At 40.3% G+C, this 19,155-nt stretch overlaps 1 protein-coding gene across 4 annotated transcripts in view; it reads right to left on the reverse strand.

The window, feature by feature from the left end:
- Positions 1–9,970, reverse strand: part of elk3 (ETS transcription factor ELK3) — a 34,497-nt gene extending 24,527 nt beyond the window's left edge. For all 4 annotated transcript variants that reach the window (XM_062996097.1, XM_062996105.1, XM_062996088.1 and 1 more), the window contains exon 1: positions 9,735–9,970. The gene's annotated coding sequence lies outside the window, so the exon portion shown is untranslated. The remainder of the gene's footprint in view (positions 1–9,734) is intronic.
- Positions 9,971–19,155: the final 9,185 nt, after the last annotated feature.

Raw genomic sequence — 19,155 nt, forward strand, 5'->3', positions numbered from 1 at the left:
AAAATACTAATACGGGAGGACGGCGGGAAAGAGGGGTAAAATACAGTAGTTTCCCGGACAAAACGGGAGACTTGACAGGTATGAATAAATAAACTGCTAGAATATGTGTGACACTGAGCACAGTTCAATATAATCATGGGTTTAGTAGCCATTCGGGATGTCAGTGACTAATTACCAACAATAAGGTCTGGTATGATTAATGCGGTTGGTTAAAAACAGTCATTTAACTTTATTTTGAACAGCTGATCCTTGATTTAAATGGAAAAGTGAGCTGCAGTTTCCAAGCCACACAAAAACATTCTTATACACTGAAATCATGATTGACTATTAATGAACTATTAGACAATAAAGTCACAAACGGAAGATGATGGAGTCAGACTGCTCATGTGTATCTCTGAATGTGATGTTAATTTTGTTTTTGTAGAAATTATTTAGATTTTGCATCATGTCCCAGTAGAAAGGCAGAACTCAGCTTGTCATTTATATAATAACTACACTAATGTGGTTAGAAAAAGGCAGCTTCTTAAAAAGGGGCTTTAATTGTGCTAGAGCGGTGAGAGCTTCCAAATAACCCAGTGGTACCATGAATAAATACTATATCACTTGTTTTATTTAATACAGGGGTGCACAACATACGGCCCGCGGGCCAGATCCGGCCCGCCAAATGAAGTGCTGATGTATTTTAAAATAAATGATACTGTCACTTTAAATTCACCGGGTAATTCCATGAACTTGCGACTGAAAAGTAAATTATGTAAATACAAGTTACCTCAGCTGTACCATGTGTTTGTCATCAGTTGGTGTCAGAAAGAAGCTGCAGTATCTCCCACTGACCAACACATTTCTTCTAACTACCTGATTTTATGTAACTGTATTTAGGGCTGGGCGATTTTCACGATTAATTCGGTTAATTCGCATGAACGTTTTCACCTGATGTTAGAAATGTGACAATCGCGATTGTTTACATACTTTATATTTTAATTAAAATACCAACATGTCACGAGGCAGAAACTGACCAGACGCTCTCGGAATATAAATCAGGGAAAGTTTAATATAAAATGGGCGAAAACAGTGTACAAAACCAGAGGATAAACTAAACATAGATTCAGAAATAAGGACACAAACACGATCTGCAAAACTTCTCAACGAGACTCAAACAGAAGAGTTTAATTAAGATGCGCATGGAACCGAACACAGCTGAACTGAATCAAAACTTCAGAGACGGTGAGCACGATCAGGATTGGCTGATCGGGGACATGTGATAGTCACGTGACAGTCCGGGGGAGCATGGGAGTTGTAGTCTATAGGTTAAAAGCAGAACATACCCCTCCATCCACCCCCCCAGTCATAAGAGGACAAAATCAAAGCTGAGTGATTACTTGATGTCCCCCCAGTGTAGATACTAATACAGACTCACTTATATGGTGGAAACAGTAAACAAAAAAAAACCTGTAAAGAACTTTTTGTGGTTTTGCACTTTTCTTATGCTGCACATTATTTAAAGTGAGTTGTTTGTGAGTTTTTTATATAAATGATATAGCTAATTAAGATTTCTATTTTGTTTAATTTTTGTTATTGTTCTAAAGTTTGAGTTCATTGAAAGGATAATTAGGTGGTGCCTTTACTATTTTTGCATTTCTGCAGTCTTTTAAATTAAAATTTTTCAATTGCATTATACAAAAAAAAATGCAATTGCAATCGAGAATCAATAATACATTTGAAAATAATCGTTTTTTGTTTTTTTCAATATCACCCAGCCCTAACTGTATTACAAATTCATGTGGACAGATCTGTAAAAATGAAATGTGTGGCCCTCTGGTTTAGGTGTTTATGTAAAATCGGCCCTTGGTAAAAAGAAGTTGTGCACCCCTGATTTAATATATATAGTATATTTTAAAATATATACTAAGTATCAAGTCACCCAGGCGTCACCCTTAGTTTTATTCACTTAACAGGAGAGCTGTTATCAATAAGAATTGAAAACCAACTTGATTCCAAGCTTTTTCTAAACTATTATGGCTAGGCTAATGCAAACACCACCCAAACAGCTAAATAAAATTTGCCTAGGGCACCAAATGTGCTAAAGTTACACTAATTAGTCAGTGTGTGTGTGTGTGTGTGTGTGTGTGTGTGTGTGTGTGTGTGTGTATATACAGTGTATCACAAAAGTGAGTACACCCCTCACATTTCTGCAAATATTTTATTATATCTTTTCATGGGACAACACTATAGACATGAAACTTGGATATAACTTAGAGTAGTCAGTGTACAGCTTGTATAGCAGTGTAGATTTACTGTCTTCTGAAAATAACTCAACACACAGCCATTAATGTCTAAATAGCTGGCAACATAAGTGAGTACACCCCACAGTGAACATGTCCAAATTGTGCCCAAATGTGTCGTTGTCCCTCCCTGGTGTCATGTGTCAAGGTCCCAGGTGTAAATGAGGAGCAGGGCTGTTAAATTTGGTGTTTTGGGTACAATTCTCTCATACTGGCCACTGGATATTCAACATGGCACCTCATGGCAAATAATTATCTGAGGATGTGAGAAATAGAATTGTTGCTGTCCACAAAGATGGCCTGGGCTATAAGAAGATTGCTAACACCCTGAAACTGAGCTACAGCATGGTGGCCAAGGTCATACAGCGGTTTTCCAGGACAGGTTCCACTCGGAACAGGCTTCGCCAGGGTCGACCAAAGAAGTTGAGTCCACGTGTTCGGCGTCATATCCAGAGGTTGGCTTTAAAAAATAGACACATGAGTGCTGCCAGCATTGCTGCAGAGGTTGAAGACTTGGGAGGTCAGCTTGTCAGTGCTCAGACCATATGCCGCACACTGCATCAACTCGGTCTGCATGGTCGTCATCCCAGAAGGAAGCTGACACACAAGAAAGCCCGCAAACAGTTTGCTGAAGACAAGCAGTCCAAGAACATGGATTACGGGAATGCCCTGTGGTCTGACGAGACCAAGATAAACTTGTTTGGCTCAGATGGTGTCCAGCATGTGTGGCGGCGCCCTGGTGAGAAGTACCAAGACAACTGTACCTTGCCTACAGTCAAGCATGGTGGTGGTAGCATCATGGTCTTGGGCTGCATGAGTGTTGCTGGCACTGGGGAGCTGCAGTTCATTGAGGGAAACATGAATTCCAACATGTACTGTGACATTCTGAAACAGAGCATGATCCCCTCCCTTCGAAAACTGGGACTCATGGCAGTTTTCCAACAGGATAACGACCCCAAACACAACCTCCAAGATGACAACTGCCTTGCTGAGGAAGCTGAAGGTAAAGGTGATGGACTAAACCCAATTGAGCACCTGTGTCGCATCCTCAAGTGGAAGGTGGAGGAGTTCAAGGTGTCTAACATCCACCAGCTCCGTGATGTCATCATGGAGGAGTGGAAGAGGATTCCAGTAGCAACCTGTGCAGCTCTGGTGAACTCCATGCCCAGGAGGGTTAAGGCAGTGCTGGATAATAATGGTGGTCACACAAAATATTGACACTTTGGGCACAATTTGGACATGTTCACTGTGGGGTGTACTCATTTATGTTGCCAGCTATTTAGACATTAATGGCTGTGTGTTGAGTTATTTTCAGAAGACAGTAAATCTACACTGCTATACAAGCTGTACACTGACTACTCTAAGTTATATCCAAGTTTCATGTCTATAGTGTTGTCCCATGAAAAGATATAATGAAATATTTGCAGAAATGTGAGGGGTGTACTCACTTTTGTGATACACTGTATATATAAAATGAGTTTTTATAACTTGTATTTTTACAACTGGTGTTTCTGTTATTATTTCTGTTATTATAATAATTATTTAATACCCACGTACCCTAACTTGTTTTGAAATCCAGCAAATAAAAAAATAAAAAATTATGGCCGCTTGGTGGTGCAGCAGTAAATTACTCTAGTCCACCACTGCTGAGATCCAGAGGCGTCTACATACAAATTTTAGACGATTGAGCTATGGCTGTGAGGAGGATGGCTGAGGCCTCTTGATGGATGGGCATCCTGTATGGGGTGTGTTACTGCATTGTGCCCTGTGACTCCGGGCAAACCAGACCCCCTGGGAACGTGACCAGGATATGGTGGTAGAAAAAAATATACTATTGGTAACATAGACTTATTGATACATTTATTGAACATTAGCCTGTATCTCAAAAACTTTGGGTGATGAATGATGTGCATTTTTCTTTTAAACAAACTGTTACTTTAATGCACTGTAGTTTAAGTGAATATATCTTATATTGTCTAGATTAAGCTAATATTAAAATCAATTGCTACAAGCCATAACATATCTTTACCTGTGAAGAGTTCAAGCAGTGAGCAATGAGGAATTCTGGTTAAGAAATTACTGGCGAGCAAAGGAAAATGATGACACACTGCATCATGCATCGTTCGCAATACTCAGTGCTGAGTTACACCTGGAACCAGTGAACACACTGGGAAGTGCACTCCTGGATACTGACAATGCAAGATCCCACACATCAGCATTATCTCTGCTTACATAAAAGGCTAGATGCGAACATTGGAACTGTAGGTGGAACCTTGGGTGGTTTTATAGTTCTGCACACACAACATTTTACAAGAGCCAAAGTGTATGCCTGGCCCTCGATGAGCGGAAACCCATAATAAGATTAGTTGGTGTGTGCAGACATGACTGAGCCATGACTAAATGCACGCCTCTTCCTGCTTGCAGTGGAAAAATTCAGCCGGCTACTCCAAGAGAGCTATTCAAAAGACTTCTTCACAACTAACTACTCTCTGAGATTTCAGAGATACCCAACTGTGGTCCTCGAGCATTTGAGTTCAGTGGTTTGGTGATTTCCCCTGCTCTGAGAAACATGGGAGAGAATGGAATAGAGTTGTGTGTGTTCAGAGAAACCTCTGCTGGACTTCTAATCACAGGTATTCCTGTAGTACTGGGTGATTTGAATATATAATTTGACCACCACAACGCATGAAACGAATTGTGTTAATTGCTAATCTGGCCTGATGTTAATCTAATTTAGTGATTCTCAAACTGTGCCATAAAGAAACATACTCAGATGTTATGCCAGGTTATCTTAAAATACTCTGGTGCAGTAAGATGAATAGGACTACTTTAAACTTCAAAATTATATGTGTGTATGGATCATTTTGATATAATGTTTTTTTTAATATAATTTATTATTACTTTTCTGGTTCACACTGGGCACAAGACAGGAATACCCTGAACAAGGCTCCAATCCATCACAAGGCTTCAGTCATTCCCCTTCCCCATCAGACATAGCCAATCATGTCTGTATAGATGCCTATACAACATAAGATTTGCATACAATACTTCAAGGAAAATGGTCTGGGTTACAAAAAATTTTCCCTTTTTATTTTTTCCAAAGAAATGTTCAATTTGTATGAAAAAGACCCGCACAGCAACCCTTACAAATACATTTAAATTGTAAAGCATGATTGAAGAAGCATATGCTTTGCTGCCTCACTGTCTGTAAGGCTTGCAATTACTGAGAAAACAATGAGTTGTGTCAAGTAGTTGTGATGACAATGCATCTTTTCTTTTAAAGAAATCCCTGACTGGTCTAAAATTCCATTTCATGAATGTGAGTGTCTGATTATCAAAACGTGGTGGCACTGCTGGAGAATCACACAGCAACATGAAACTTAGGGTCCACGTCTATCACTGTCTGTTAGTTTGCTATAATCTCTCTAAATCTGTGTGGGTTTCCTCTCTCCTCTTAAAAACAAGCAGAGGGTGAATAGCTAATGTTAATTACCCTTTAGTGTAAGTAAGTGAATGTGTGATGACATGTAATGGATTGGCGCCCTGTACAGCATGTGTTCCTGCCTTGCACTGAATGGGAAAACTAGTCATTAAATACAAATAGTTTGTTAAACCTAGTTATTTTTCATATACCTTCAGTACTGCTGAAACCTTGTTGGACAAATTAATAATATAAAAAAATAATAAATACTCTCACTCACTTTCTTAACCGCTTCTCCAATCAGGGTCGCAGAGGGGAGCCTATGCCAGCTTTTCAATGGGTGCAAGGCACACAGTAACACCCTGGACGGGGCGCCAGTCCATCGCAGGGCAGACACACATACACACACCCATTCACCTATAGGGCAATTCAGTGTCTCCAATTAACCTGACTGCATGTTTTTGAACTGTGGGAGGAAACCAGAGCTCCCGGAGGAAACCCACGCAGACATGGGGAGAACATGCAAACTCCACACAGAAAGGACCCAGACAGTCCCAGCTGGGGATCGAACCCAGGACCGTCTTGCTGTGAGGCGACAGTGCTACCCACTGAGCCACCGTGTCACCCTAAAATAATAAATAGAAAATAAAAAATAATAATACTGTCAAAATGCCCTGTGCATTAAGTATTAAAATATGATCTTTACCCCTAGTGTAAGCAGCGAAATCAACAGATTGTCCAGTTCCATAGGGAAACACTAGGCGCAAGGCAGGAACACCCTGAACTAGGACCCAATACATTGCAGGGCTTCGGCCATCCCCCATAGACATAGCCAATCAAGTTTTTAGGCCAGCCAGTAGCACCACTGAGGTTCAAACCTGAGGATCTCAGTTGTGGTGGGCTAGGGTAATAGACTACACACACTAATATAATATGTATATTCTAAAAAAAAGTGTTACTCATTCAAATAGTCTTGTTGTGCATTATTTTTTAAAATATTGTGCTTGGTATTATTATTATTGTTTGCTGCTATTATTATTATTATGATTATGATTATAGACGCTACTGTGTATATTTCCTCCTACAACTGCCAGGCACAATTGTGTCTTTACCCAGTTTAATAAAGGTACAGTAATGCATCTGGTCAATTTGCTCCTGCTTTTTTATTATGGGTAAATAGGTTTTCTTTTTAAAACGTTTGCATTATAAAGCATTATAAGTCAAAAACAGCCAACCCTGACTACATCTAACCACTACACTGAAAATTTTTCACACAAATAACCTGCAGCTGAGTGACAGTTAAAAAGAAAAATATAATAACATAGTGGAGCAATAATAATACTTTCAGTCTGGCACCCTTGGTAAAGAAGAGTAAAAAGGATTATTTGAAATTCATCTTTTGGTCAATTAGATTAATCTCACACTGAATAAATGAGGAAACTCCAATCTTAAATTTAAGTCAATTTATTTATAAAAATCCCTGATCAAGAAATAATTATTTGTAACAAAACCATGCGGCTATAATAATTGGCACTTCAGCATTTATTACATTGTACAACCTCACTTTGCCACCATTTAGAATCTCTCCATATCATCTAGGATCCTAGTGCACTCTCCTTTTGAGCTCACCTTAAGGGTTTTCTATCATTTCTATCGATCATTGTCCTGCTGGGAGATCCACTTACAACCCATTTTTAGTTTCTTGGCAAAGGTAGACAGATTTTAATTTAAAGTGTACTGGTATTTCATGGTGTCTATGATGCCATGTATCATAATGAGGTTCCCAGGGTCTTTGGAGAAAAAACAGCCACCCAACATCATATACCCTCCAACATGCTTAACACTGGACATCAGGATGCTTTCAGTTTAGTCATCCTTCATTTTTGCACAACCCACCTGGTGTATTATTTGTCAAAAAGATCAATTGTCATTTTAACTGACCATAGAAAATGGTTCCAGTCAAAGTCCCAGCAGTGTATAGCAAACTCCAGTTGCTTAAGTGTGTTGTTAAATGACGGGAAAGCCGTTTTTCTGCAAATAATCTGTTGGCATGGAGGTGGCAGCTGATGCTACTTTTGAAGACTTGGTGTTCCCAAAATGCCATTTCTGTCTGTAACTCTCTAACAGTGAGCCTTAGGGATTTTTTTGCATTTCTTACTGTTCTCTACAATTTCTGTGGGAGCAAAAAAAAATTGGTCCTAATCCAGGCAAGTCTTTCACAGTCGCAATTGACTGGATTTTTTAAATGAAAAATCTATTGTTAATACATGAGATTAAGCAAATTCATCAAAAGGTGAACTTCTAATAACCTACTTTTACTTATCTTTACCAGGGGTGCCAATAATTGTGGAGGGGGGGTGTATGTTGACTTCTTAAGGGTAGAGTCACAGCAAATCAATGCAAATTTATTCAGACTAATCAACTGATCAATCAACCCAATTTAACCCTTCCTGTAGATTTTGGACTGACATGTTAATACTGTGATCTCTACCATCACCATTAAAACTCAAACAGAGAGGACTGGTGTTCCACTTCTCCAGTACAGTGCATTGAATGTGTTTTTATAGCTTATGGTGACTGTATTTTTACATTTGACCCAGCTTTAATGTGTATTGTAAAAATAAATTGTGTTTTAAGTGTCGTTTTATTTTGTCATATTTCCTGCAATTAGTGTAAGTAGGAAAATCTGTACAGTGTGCTGAACTCCAGGCTGCAACTGGGCATCCTTAGTAGAACCTGAAACCATCTAATCAAGATCTGGCCCGGCCTTACACTTCGTATGAGTCAAGTTAAACTGACCATAGACTGAGCTGCTATGAAGAGTGACCCAGACAGCAGATGAACCAGGGAGAGATGTGTGCACTAAAGTTTCTTTGTTGAACCCGGTGACTCATTTTCAAGACACCGTGCTGCTGCCAGTTTCTATCCGGAAGCGCATGGCAATTACTCTGCTGCTGCTGTTACTGCTGTTTCTGTTTCCAGACAAACCAGAAACTCTACTGGGGCTGTTAAAGAGCCAGAGGCACCTTTTTCCAAGCGGGTTTCCATAAACAGCATTTAATGGTTTAAAAACAAAGAGTAACTTGGAAGTAAAAAGGAAAGTAGCTTTGGAATGAGTAGACAAGTAACTCAGGAACGTGTACAACAGTAACATGGGAATGAAAAGCAGCTCTGGAATGAGTAGTAAAGTGCCTTAGGAATAAAAAGTAACTCTAAGTAACTTGAAAATAAAAAAATACCCCAGGAATGAGAATAAAGCTTGTTTGGCAATAAGAAGGAAGCTTACTTGGGTATGAGAGGAGGAAACTAACTAGTTAATGAAGAGGAAACTAATTTAGGAATACAAGAAAAACAAGGCCATGGAACCTGGTGACCTGGGTTTTATCCCTGCCTCGGGTGAAGAGTTTTGCATGTTCTCTAACTGTCTGAGTGAATTTCCTCCTCTCACTCTAGTTTCCTTTTAACTCACAAACACATGCAGAAGTTGGACTGGCTGCTCTGAATTGTCACTGACACGCAGTCTGAAGTGTGTTCCTGGTTGTATCCGGACCCGCCGCGACTCTGACTGAGATGATGTGGATACTGTAGTTGGATGAGTTTTTAAAACTCGACTGTTAAGAGCACGTACTGTCAGTATTAAGTCTTTAAGGTACTACAAAATAGTTATTAAATGTGTTAAACCTGCAGCTACAGAATATATGAAATACTAAAATACAAAACTGCGTGTGTAACCCAGTTTGTACACTTTTTATAAAACATTTAACAAGCTTGAGAGTTTTTATATCGACCATAAACAAGCTATTAGGACAAACTTATATTGCTAACCTAGCACAACTACAGTAAAAGCAGTATGTTGTAAAGCACTTGTTATACATTTACTCAGTATATACAGAGTAGTGGTGATAACCAGCTTAACTATTGCTCGTATGCATACACTAAGTGAGTGTGTTGTTAAAATATATGTATATAAATACAGTTTTTATTTCATTTCCGCCATAATATGAAATATATTAAAGAAAATTAGCACATACCCGCCTGTCTTCTTCTTCCTTTTTAGTGTATTAAATAGAATTCCGTAAAAAAGCCCTGTTTTTCCATACTGTCGGCCGTCTCGGCAGCACAGCCCGACTGTAATGGGATCCCGACTGTTTTCTCTCTCTCTCTCTCTCTCTCTCTCTGTGTGTGTGTGTGTGTGTGTGTGTGTGTGTGTGTGAGCGAGCAGAGCAGGAAGTGAGTGCAGCAGACAGAGAGCCGGCTCACTTCCTCTCCCGCTCGGTTCCCCAGGCGCGCGGCCGTCTGTGTAAACACGCTTTTCCTTCTTTCTCTCCTCACGCCCGACCCAGTGAGTCCAAACACACACACATACACACACACACACACACACACACACACACACACACAGATATTGTAACCCGAATCTGTGCCCGAAGCTGCTGCTCCGGCTGACGTCACCACCTTCCTGGCAGGACCCACTGGGAGGTGCCGTGTTCCTTCCTCCACGTGTGTGTGTGTGTTACTACTGGTGTGACATGCCCAAATATTTTGATATCTTCTCATTCTTTATTTTATTTGATTCACTTCTGTTTGATCTATTTATCTTCATTAATCATTAATCACTTCATTGGGCGGCACGGTGGCTAAGTGGGTAGCACAGTCGCCTCACAGCAAGAAGGTCCTGGGCTCGATCCCTAGGCGGGGCGGTCCGGGTCCTTTCTGTGTGGAGTTTGAATGTTCTCCCCGTGTCTGTGTGGGTTTCCTCCTGGTGCTCCGGTTTCCTCCCACAGTCCAAAAACCTGCAGCCAGGCTAATTGGAGACACTGAATTGTCCTATATGCACCTAGCCACTAAAATGCACAAACCAGTGCATTGTAGTGCCGGTCCCAAGCCCGGATAAATAGGGAGGGTTGTGTCAGGAAGGGCCTCCGGCGTAAAAACTGTGCCAAATCAATGCGGATCATGATCTGCCGAAGAGCCGACCCCGCAACCGAACGGGACAAAGGCCGAGGAAGAAGAAGAAGAATCATTAATCACTTCATTATGTTTTTATTGACACTGATCAGGGGAACTGGGAAGGTGGGAATACTGCCTGGACCGGTTGCCAGTTCTTCGCAGCACACCACACACTAGGGCTGGGTATCGCCACTAATTTCCTGGATCGATTCGATTCCGATTCACAAGGTCCCGATTCGATTCGATCTTCGATTTTCGATTCGATTTTCGATTCGATTTTCGATTCGATTTTCGATTCAATTTCGATTAAATTTCGATTCAATTTCGATTCAATTTCGATTCAATTTCGATTCAACACATTTAGGCATATTTGAGTTACATTAACAGGTTTTGTTTAAATATGTACAGATGTTCAGAGAACGAAGGTGATAATTGTACAAAGAACACTCATTATTAAAAATATTTGTGTATTTTGTTTACATAAATAATTAATCCAAAACAGAAAACAGTAACATTCATTTTTTATTATTATTTTATATATCTGACATGCTACAACATTGTAAATGTAATGTAAACATACACCTGGCTGTTGAACAGCTTACCAAGTTTACACTACACGACACTCTGATTAACACCTGGTCACTGTAATATTCACACTACACGACTGATCGGCGATGGGGGGTTTCACACTACACCATCTATCACCAGGGGGAATCACAGGCGAGCTTCTCTGCTCTCCAAAACTACGTTTTGTCACGAAAACAAACATGAGAAGTGATGAAAGGTTTAATGATACCACGTCCAAACATGCACATCAACAAGTAGCGAGCGATCAAAGTTTGTGCGCTGATGAAATAAATGAATCTGAGTGGATTTGGCAACACGAGCAGCATGGCTTGTTCTATAGTGAGTTGGAGGTTAATAAATATTTTGTTTTGTAGAGAACGATCAGGTCAGAAATACTGTAAAACTCGCGTGTGCTGATGTATTCTGATAGAAACTATATTGCGCTCCACCACCTGTTTACAACCTCGCCCCTGTGTTTCCCCTCGCTGTTTCTCACATTGATTGAGAGCCGAGTTTTGATCGCAGAGCGAACACCGAGTTCCTCCCGAATCCAGCACCGACCCGTCGCCGAGCGAAAATCAGTGCAGAAAGTTGTGTAGTGGTCATAACTTGAGCTTCTGCCATGCTGAACTGATGTGCAGGTCAGATCTCGTTACATGAAAAAACACTGGCTGGTCACACGAAATTAAAGGGGGTAACAGATTTCCGTGTGCACCGTAAAAAGGGGCGTATTTAAAAGATCGATCTCGCGTTTATATGAATCGATATCGGATTGTTCAAATAAAGATCGATTCGAATCGAAAAATCGATTTTATAAACCCACCCCTACCACACACATTTATATTTACAGCATGAAGTGACTTATTTATTTACGTCATGCTTTACACACTTTGGTTACATTCATGACAGAAACGGTAGTTACTCGTAACACAAGATTCATAAGTTTACAAGTTTAATGTCATGGACAATGTTGAATCTCCAATTCACCTCACTTGTCTTTGGACTGTGGAAGGAGACCGGAGCTCCTGGAGGAAACCCATACAGACACGGGGAGAACACACAGAAAGGACCCGGACCGCGCCCATCTGGGGATCGAACACAGGACCTTCTTGTTGTGAGGCGACAGTGCTACCCACTGAATCACTGTGCCGCCCGAATTAAGTGGCTTTTAATTGTGCACACTGGGAACCTTGCAAAGTCAGGGCTTGGAACCAGCATTCTTCTGAATATTAGACCAGTACCTTAAACTATGATGTACCATTATCCACTACACACTCACCCATTCTCTCAGTGACTTACACCTAGGGGCAGTTTAGGGTAGGCCTGTTCAGTTTCATTTAATAATATTCATATGTTCAAAACGTTATTTTAATAGAGTCCTACACAAAAAATGACTGGCAGGTGGGAATGCACTCTGAAAATTCAACTGAACCCTGTGCCAATTCAACTCAGGGCATCACACACATCCATTCAGGGACAATTTACAGGAGCACAGGCCAGTTCAATTCAGTACATTTTAGTTTAATTTAGTTCAGTTCAGTCCAGCTCACCTCCGTTTTAGGTCACTTAGTACAGTTTAAATTGAATTCATTATTGTTGAATCAATTTCATGTAAGGTCAACTCAGTACAATTAATTTTCAATAATTTCAGTTTGTTTATTTTATTGTAATTAATTGTAACTCATTTTAATTTAATCCACCTATGCCTAATTTCTTTTCATGGTTTTCATGGTTCAAATTACAGGAAGGAATGGGGGGTTGAACCTCCTAATTAATACTTGAACCCCCCAAAAAGATGTAAAAACAACAGTTCTGGGGGGTCATTAGTTGGCTAAACTGACTTCTTAACTAACTTTAGGCAAAACTTAGAAACTAGCTGATGTTAAAATGCTTTCTTATTCAAAAAACTGTATAAAGTGTACTAAACAAACTAGATAGGTACCTTCATTAACATACAGTGCCTTCTCTGGCTTTGTGCAGCTGCAATCTTAATAACAAAAATAATAATAATAATGAAGATGAGACTTATAATGCGTGTGAAGGCAGGCAGATGAGATGAGACATGGTATGGTCCATTAGGGGTGTCTAAAATCATATTCTTCCAGGCATGAATATGGAAAATATATATATAAGTCAACTCTCCAATTGTCACAATATAATTCGCATTTTGGTTATGCGTTGCAGTGAGAAGGATTGCGTGCAGTAGGAAAGCGAAGCTCTGCTGCCTGTAGTTTTATAACCTGTCATGGTTGTTCATAGCAGAAAGACCCTAGCAGAGGTGCCAGATGTTCAGTACCACCTATATTGGGCAGCAGATGATCACAAAAGATGGCAATAACATCAATTCAACTGCGTGGAAGATGATGCTACCACTTCTCTACTCAACCAAGAAAATCAAAAGGAAAGAAACAACATAATGACTGTCAGTAGTTTCAGAAGGCACTCAACTTCTTACTGAGGAAGAACTGAGGATTCCTCATACAGCTTATGTGTATGACATGGCTAGGTCAAAGCCTTCTGGGTGCCCAATTACTGAGGCTGACAAGCGAGAAAAGAGAACTCAAAGCTGCAAAAACAAAATCCCAATCGGATCGTTGACTGAATGCTTTTAAATTACTTAATGGCCAGCAGACTGGAGGAGGTCAGTTTATATCCCAATACCAAAAAGAGGAGACAAGAAGGAGTGTGCAAACTATTGTACAATCTCCCTCATATCACACAGCAGTAAAATTATGCCTTAAACTCAAAGAGAGCTGCCAGATCTGCAAGCAGGATTTAGAAAAGCCACAGGAACACAAACTATAATTGCAGATACATGCTTAATAGAAGAAGCCATGGTTTATAGATTATAGAAAAAGTCAAGAAGTTCAAGAAGGAAGTCAACATGTGCTTTAAAGCTTTAAACAGTGTTGACCACACAAAATTATGGAACGTCCACAAAAAGAAGATGGGAATACTAGAGTATCTCATCGTTCTAAAATGGAATCTCTATACTGTTCAACAAGCCACAGCCATGACAGAATGGACAAACAGACCTTATTGGCAAAGTTACCATTCCTGTTCAGCTTGTACACTAAACATATAATAAGAGAGGACTGAAGGAAGATTATTGCAGATTCAAGAATGGTGGAAGAAACATAACAACCTTTGATATGAGGATGACACAACACTCATAGCAGTGAATCAGAAGACCTGAAAGCCTGATAAAAATATGGGGTGAAGAAAACTAATAAATTCTTGACAAAATCATACCAAACCTTTCACTCAAAGCCCAGATAACCAAACTGAAGCTCTTTTATTTTGGGCACATAATGAGAACCAATTCATTAGAAAAGATTTGATAATGCTTGGAAGAATTGAAGGTAAATGAGGACGGCAAGCAACAAGATGGATGGATATAATTAGAGGAAGAATGCATGAGCCATTAAGAAGCTTGAAGACCTAAACAAAAGACAGAATGTTCTGGAGAAACACTATACATATGGTCGCCAGGACTTGATGGCACAACATTTAATTTCATTTTTAACAGATTTGTCATGGCAAATCTAGTTCCACCAGGAAACACTGGACTCAAGGCAGGAATACCCTGAACAAGGCTATGGCTATCACATCCTCAAACATGGGCAGTCATGTCTGTGTAGACATGATGCCAGCCAATACTGGTAGGCTAGCATAAAATACCACTGTGCCACCCATATTCTAGGAGGTTTGATCTACTCTTTCTTGCAGAACATGGTTAGTTTTAGGATATTTAAGCACTGTCTTGCGTGCAAAACACAAAATTTGCTTACATATTTTAATGTTTACTGGCCCATCCAAAAGCTTTAGCTTGCTGTTGCTATAGTATTTAGTGGTGGATTTGGGGGTATGTTTAATCATTTACATTTTGTCCTGTTGTACAAACTACTGTTTTTTGGCTTTAGTTTCTTAACTTACTGTGTCATGTTTGCTTTCAACATTTGCTGATAAAATTCATTGTTCCAACTACCTGTGCCATGTAATACAAGGGATCTTCAAAAAGTTTCTGCATTTTTATATTTTCGTTGAAAACGTTGAGAGCAGGAGGAGTGGTAATTTGGTCGTGTCTGAGAGACTGAGAGAGAACTTATAGTCCAGATGTAGCGTCATCTGATTTCCACCTTTTTGGGCCACTCAAAGAAGCTTTAAGTAGAAAAAGATTTTCACGTGCTGATGATGTGAAAGCAGTGATGAATCAGTGGCTACGTGCTCAACCAAAAAAAATGCATCGGAAGGTAATGTAATTTGTTTTTGAAATTCTAAATAAATAGAGTTTTAAAAGTAAGGAAACTTTTTAAAGAACCCTCAAAGATGCCACATGATCCCAAGCATGATAGATTCATGATTAGGAGATGGCTCATCTAGATGTTGCTTTGTATACAGTGTATCACAAAAGTGAGTACACCCCTCACATTTCTGCAAATATTTTATTATATCTTTTCATGGGACAACACTATAGAAATAAAACTTGGATATAACTTAGAGTAGTCAGTGTACAACTTGTATAGCAGTGTAGATTTACTGTCTTCTGAAAATAACTCAACACACAGCCATTAATGTCTAAATGGCTGGCAACATAAGTGAGTACACCCCACAGTGAACATGTCCAAATTGTGCCCAAAGACCACCATTATTATCCAGCACTGCCTTAACCCTCCTGGGCATGGAATTCACCAGAGCTGCACAGGTTGCTACTGGAATCCTCTTCCACTCCTCCATGATGACATCACGGAGCTGGTGGATGTTAGACACCTTGAACTCCTCCACCTTCCAGTTGAAGATGCGCCACAGGTGCTCAATTGGGTTTAGTCCATCACCTTTACCTTCAGCTTCCTCAGCAAGGCAGTTGTCATCTTGGAGGTTGTGTTTGGGGTCGTTATCCTGTTGGAAAACTGCCATGAGTTTTCGAAGGGAGGGGATCATGCTCTGTTTCAGAATGTCACAGTACATGTTGGAATTCATGTTTCCCTCAATGAACTGCAGCTCCCCAGTGCCAGCAACACTCATGCAGCCCAAGACCATGATGCTACCACCACCATGCTTGACTGTAGGCAAGATACAGTTGTCTTGGTACTTCTCACCAGGGCGCCGCCACACATGCTGGACACCATCTGAGCCAAACAAGTTTATCTTGGTCTCGTCAGACCACAGGGCATTCCAGTAATCCATGTTCTTGGACTGCTTGTCTTCAGCAAACTGTTTGCGGGCTTTCTTGTGCGTCAGCTTCCTTCTGGGATGACGACCATGCAGACCGAGTTGATGCAGTGTGCGGCGTATGGTCTGAGCACTGACAGGCTGACCTCCCACGTCTTCAACCTCTGCAGCAATGCTGGCAGCACTCATGTGTCTATTTTTTAAAGCCAACCTCTGGATATGACGCCGAACACGTGCACTCAACTTCTTTGGTCGACCCTGGCGAAGCCTGTTCCGAGTGGAACCTGTCCTGGAAAACCGCTGTATGACCTTGGCCACCATGCTGTAGCTCAGTTTCAGGGTGTTAGCAATCTTCTTATAGCCCAGGCCATCTTTGTGGAGAGCAACAATTCTATTTCTCACATCCTCAGAGAGTTCTTTGCCATGAGGTGCCATGTTGAATATCCAGTGGCCAGTATGAGAGAATTGTACCCAAAACACCAAATTTAACAGCCCTGCTCCCCATTTACACCTGGGACCTTGACACATGACACCAGGGAGGGACAACGACACATTTGGGCACAATTAGGACATGTTCACTGTGGGGTGTACTCACTTATGTTGCCAGCTATTTAGACATTAATGGCTGTGTGTTGAGTTATTTTCAGTTATTTCTGTCATGGTTACATTCATGACAGAAACTATAGTTACTAGTTACACAAGATTAATCTGTTCATAAGTTCAATATCAAGCACCATCATGGACAATTTTGTATCTCTAATTTACCTCACTTGCATGTCTTTGGACTGTGGGAGGAAACCAGAGCTTCCAGAGGAAACCCAAGCAGACACGGGGAGAACATGCAAACTTCACACAGAAAGGACCCAGACCGCCCCACCTGGGGATCGAACCCAGGACCTTCTTGCTGTGAGGCAACAGTGCTACCCACTGAGCCACCGTGATGCCCCATTATACTGCATATATTGTGCACAAACATTTGCAGAACCATGTTACAGTTGCAACTGTGAGTGATGTATTAGAGTAATAATTGTAGAAGTAATGAAACTATACAAAAAGTCTCAGTATCATTAACCCACACAATTTTTAAAGTGAATTTTAAGTTTAATTGAAAAAAAAAAAAAAAAGTAGTTCTATGGATAAATGTTCATGTGCACTATTCAACCCCCAGCCCCAGCCCCAGGCTTACAAAACACAAACCTTGTAGACTTGCCATTCTTCTCTCACAAAAGCTTCCAGCTCAGTAAGGTTTGATAGTTTTAATGCTGCAACTGATTTCTTTCAATCTTACCAAAGATTTTCTTTTGGATTAAGATCTGGAAGCTAAGAAGGACACTTCAGGATTCCAGGACAGATAACCAAGCTTTGGTCAGCTTGGAAGTGTACTTGGGATCATAGTCTTGCTGGAAAGTCCAGAAATTACCAAGGTTTAATTTTACCACAGAAGGCATAACATTCCTCGTCAAAGTACCTTGGTACCACTGTGAATCCATGATGCCAGTCACACGGTCAAGATTGCCAGTTCCTGCAGCAGAAAAAAAAAAATTCCCACATCATCACTGACCAAACCTCCATTCTTGACGGTGGGAATAGTATTCTTCAGGTCCAAAGCCAGACAAACTATTGATCCATACAGCCAAACAGTTCTGGTTTGGAGGTGTCAATTCACAGAATTGTCTATCAGATCTCTGCAGGCCTGTCCTTCTGGGATATTCCAATCCACCCTTCTCTAAAAGAATTGTAAGGCCTCTGGATGAAATTTGGGGCTTTCATAGATTTGCTGCTACGCCATAAGTTTGGAACTTCCGGACAGTACTCCCAATGGTGTCTCTGGGAATGTTCATGGTCATGGAAACCTTCTTATACCCACTGCCCTTTTAGTGCAATTAAATGATCCCCGCTTTCAGCTTTTGAGACAGCTCCTTAGTTTTACCACGGTTGCAACACACACTGAACACATCTCTGGGTGGTGGTGTTTATATAACACATCACAGCTGAAGCAAATTAAGGGTCGTTACTGAGTTCCCAGTGGTTTAATTATGTTTTATCCCAACTTTACGTCATACAGTCTAGCAGTAGGTTTTTAAATCAGCAATATTAAGTAGGGGTTGAATAATTGTGAGATGGCGGTATTAACAAAACATCCTGCTTTACTAAAATACAAAATTTGTTATCTTCTTGGTTCATTTGCTGCATCATTCAACTGAGAAAGATGTAATTTAAGCAAGATCTAGCTCTGCAGAAAATTTGTAAATCATTTTTTAATTTTCCTTGGGGGATTAAATATTTTTCATTGTAACTAAATGTGTAAAATAGGTTGTTTTACTTATTTTCACACGGCATATATTATTTACACGTATATATAATGTGAATAAAGTATACATTTTAGGATGCACTCTTTTTTGCATATAACTATTATTATATAAATATACAAGGAAAGAATTAGCTTGATTTTTGTCAGGCTGAGAAATGGTTGCTCCACAGGGGAGTGGAACCATCTTTCAGTTTCCTGGAGGGATATCCTGTCACTGACAGGAAACTGTGTCCCACCAAACACACACGCAAATGCATACAGCTTTATTTCCTTCTCTTCATATTCAGTGCTGTATCTTTATCCTTTAAACAGCCCCATTCTCATCAATACATGTACATTCTCTCTTATATAATCTGTTGTACGAGTGAACTTTAGATAGTAATGAGTGTCTCCATCCACTGGTTATTGGGGGGAAGGGGATGAGGGTGGAGATTCTGGATGCAGAACATATG

The sequence above is a fragment of the Trichomycterus rosablanca genome, chromosome 1 (assembly GCF_030014385.1).
Source record: "Trichomycterus rosablanca isolate fTriRos1 chromosome 1, fTriRos1.hap1, whole genome shotgun sequence".
Lineage (NCBI taxonomy): Eukaryota > Metazoa > Chordata > Actinopteri > Siluriformes > Trichomycteridae > Trichomycterus > Trichomycterus rosablanca.